Below are 4,375 nucleotides of genomic sequence, written 5' to 3'. Positions count from 1 at the left end.
CCCAGCGAATAGTATAAGGTCCGTATGTGGGGTCTATTGTGGTTCCCAGGGCTAAAAAACGAAATCCCAGAGTCACACACAGAGAGTGGTCATGAACTACAAATATGGAGTAGTCATAAATAGCATGCAGTCTCTCTACCAATGTGTGGGCTGGAGTGGACCGGGCAAGTCTATATGCGTGCCTGTGCGTGTGCGTTTGTGTGTGTGTGTGCAAGAGTTGATACGTGGGTGAGTGTTTGTGTGTGACCGCGTGTGTGTGTGTGTGTGTGTGCATGTGTACGTGCATGTGCTCTCTCTCCCCAGGGTGCAAGTGTCTGTTCCCACGACCTGCCCCCACATGCCAAACCCTCTCCATCCTTCCTCCTTCTGTCCTCCCCCCTCTCTCCCCCGTCTCTCCCCCCTCTCTCCCCCCTCCCTCCCCTTCCCTCCCTTCCCGCCCCCGATCTAATCAAACAGCGCCTGGTTCTGTCAGAGCTGTGGGAGGAGGAGAGGTGGTGTGTGTGTGTGTGTGTGTGTGTGGGGGGGGGGAGTTACGTCATCACCCATCTCTGTCCATCTGTCTTGGTTTGACTTAAAGATCCATGGGTTGTGGTAAACGACCATCAGCAGATGTTTGAGTAGGAAATGTCATGTTGGGTTCCTCACGCTGTAATATTGTGCTCTTTATGTTTACGACACAAATTATGAACCCAAAATATGTGAGACAAATTCATCCTCTGAAATTCCAATTAACAAACTCTTCTAACTTCTGGGTTAGTTTAACAACAAAAAAGGGATTGGGTCATTGCTTTCTGCTTCTGCCCCAGACTTGATTTACATCGACATGACTACGGTAGCCGTTAAGCCCTGACTGTAATTAATCAGGTTCGAACTCTGACATCACTGTTGTGAGCGGTCAGTATTAGTGATCATCAGGCAGTTCTTTAGGGAACGGCTGTATCATTGAACAGATCTGCGGAGCATACTTATTACCACTTCAATCTTCAGTTCATTTGTCATCCTCAGAGCAGTCATCAAGACGTCTCTTATTTAGCACTGGCATGACTTCCACTCGACATTCGACAGAATCTATTGACATATATTTTTAGCATATTTCTCTAATGAAATTGTCAATGAGAGATGAAACATTTAAATGAACTGAAATGCAAACATTGAGCCACCCGTGAATCAGTTCCCTCTATTTGGCTACGCAGCCACATCACAAAGCCTACATCATCTTTCTCCTCTGGAACGGTCAGGAAGGGTGTGTGTGTGTGTGGCATGTGCCCGAGCTGTGTTTATAGAGCCATGGAGATATTGGAGGTAAGCCGTGAATCATTTACAGTCAGATCTCTTGAGTCTGTGTAAACACTGGCTCAGCCATCCAAGAGACTCGCATCCGAGGCATTCCAGATGTGCTCTCGTCTTGTTTGTTGGCTTGTTGGACTAGCGTACATCCCCCCCCCCCCCCCCCCCCCCCCCCACACACACACACACACACACACACACACACATTTAGACACACACACAATACACACACACACACATGTACACACACACACACACACACACACACATAGACACACACACACACACACACATACATACACACACACACACGTAGAACACACACACACACACACACACACACATACATACACACACACACACGTGGACACACACAGACACACACACACACGTAGGCACACACACACAGACACACACACACATGCAGACAAACACATACATAGACACACACAGACACACACACACAGGCAGACACACACATACACACACGCAGACAAAGACAAACACATACACACACACACAAACAGACACACACAGACACAGACACACAGACACACACACACGTAGACACACACACGCAGACACATACACACACAGACACACACAGCACACACAGACACACACACACGCAGAAACAGACACACACACACACAATGTGTTGTCTCCCATCTCAGACCCACACTACCTAGGCTTCTGTCGCTTGTTATTCAACCTCCTTATTATTTTTCTTCTACTCCACCTGGCACACAAACATGGATGCTCACAAGTTCGCACACAGACACACAACCTCTGTCTCATTCTCTCTTTAGTCGTTTCTTTTTTCCCTCTCTTTTGAAGCCCCTCCCCCTGTAACACTCACAACATTACAGGAATACTGTGCATAGTTTTCCCTCTCCTTTGGACACCTTTCGAACAATGTGCTTCCCAGAATTGTTTCCTCTTTTGAGTGTGTATGCGATCAAACAAACACAAACACACACAATCATGTACTGAACGGCACACACACAATGCGTCTTGGTAATTGCTTTTCTACTGTAGCTTAGGCTCTGTCTCTTTCTCTCTCTGTCTCACGCGCACTACACACATACACACACAACACACGCACACACACGCACGCGCGCGCGCACACACACACACAACACAGACACACACACACACACATCTGGAAACAGTCAAAGCGTCTGCCATACACGGGTAGAGGGAGGGGGCTACCTTCTCCCCCCCTCTCTCTCTATCCCCCCCTCTCTCGCTGCCTCTCTCTCTCTCTCTGCCCCTCTCTCTCTCTCTCTCTGCCTCTCTCTCTCTTGCGCTCCCCTCGACCACCACACTGCAGAACAAGGCGACTTAACTCCGCATGCAGGGGTAGTAGTGGCAAGCGAGAAGAAGATAGCAAACTCCAGTGCTGCGAAACAGACAGACAGACAGCCAGACAGACAGACAGACAGACAGACAGACAGACTGACTGACTGACTGACTGACAGTCTAACTGGCGGAAACACATTAGAAGAAGAAGGAGAAGAAGAAAAGGAAGAGGAAGAAAAACACCAAACCATGGACTGGATTTGGACAGGAAAACCCCTATCTCTGAATGAGAGGGGACGGCCCGGCGTTTGGGGACTGCTTTCTACGTGGAATAACGGAGACCTCCTGGGGTATCGAACCCCCCGTGCTATCCGCGATGGATTATCCGCACTCTTTTCGCTTCCTCCCAACCACCGTCTGCTCTCCGCGTCCCCTCGGCCCGGTTTGACGCGCGCAACGGAGAGGTTGAAAAATCCCCGTCGATCATCACATCACGTTTTTACCTTTCCTGACAGCCGCCGCGCGTCGTAACGATCCAAACATTCGTTCATACGGAGAACGGGAGGGAGAGAGCGTGGGAGAGAGAGAGAGAGAGAGAGAGAGAGAGAGAGAGAGGAGGTGGGGGGGGGTGGCGGGGGGGGGGGTGGGGGGGAGACCAGAAAGGTGTGATTTCTTTTTTTTTTGCTCATCAATAGCAGCAAGTGGCTCCGGTCTCATGTTTCTCTAGCGAGGGGCCCCGGATGTACCGAGGATGCACGGGTTCGTTTTGTTCACCGGTTCCACCGAACCCCTGCTTCTCGCCTGCCGCTCCATCATGGGGATTAGGTAATATTAACTCCACCCGAAGACACCCCCTCCCCGAATAACGGAATACCGAGAGCTGCCCTGTCAGATAGTTCGTTATTCTTCCCCCCCCCCCCCATCCCCCCTTTTTTTTCTTTTTTTAAGGGGCTCTATTTTTTAATTTTCTATTTTTTTTGTGGTGCTCATTCTTGGTTCCCCTCTACACCACCTCCTCCTGCTCCGCTCCGCTCCCCCTACTCCTCCTCTCCTCTCCTCCTTCGCTCCGGCAGCGTTTCTCCTCTATTCCATTCAGCTATTGGGATAACAGCCGGACTACATTTATGGTAAATGAAAGCAAAAACATGTACATCCCGGAGGACAGCCTCGAGAACCATCAAGGTAGGTCGTTTTCATTTTACAGCAGCCACACAAAACATACGGTAACTGTTCATCGGGGAAGGGAGAGAGACACCAAGAGGGGGAGAGCGAGGGGCGAGAGAGAGCGAGAGAGAGGGAGAGATAGAGAGAGAGAGAGAGAGAGAGAGAGAGAGAGAGAGAGAGAGAGAGAGAGAGAGAGAGAGAGAGAGAGAGAGCCTAGGCGGGCTTTATCCTCCTTCCCCATCTCTCTCTCTGCTGCTCTCCCTTCGCCTCGCAACAGATGGGCAGATAGAGGCCGTCCACACGCTCCTCCAACACTGCGCGGGGTTTTTCCATCCGCTCCAAGTTGTGCGATCACCGATTCAGCTGCTGCAGGTCGATTCGTCGACACACACTGTGCAGGCCGTCATGCTCCCGTACTATAGTTCGTTCACGTACTGAGCCTGCGTTTTTCTGTGCACAGCACAGACTATGATATTCATTCAACCACTGGTTGTGAGCTGTGAAGTCAAGCTTCTTTGCCACACTTTGCTTTCCCAATGCATGCAGACACATCTCTCCCTGCAGACATCACCCCGTGGCTGTGGCGTTCGGTTAACCCACTTGTGGAATATTGAAAGTCACC

This window comes from Pollachius pollachius (assembly GCF_949987615.1).
Source record: "Pollachius pollachius genome assembly, chromosome: 18".
Lineage (NCBI taxonomy): Eukaryota > Metazoa > Chordata > Actinopteri > Gadiformes > Gadidae > Pollachius > Pollachius pollachius.
Note: the sequence above shows the minus strand (reverse complement) of the source record.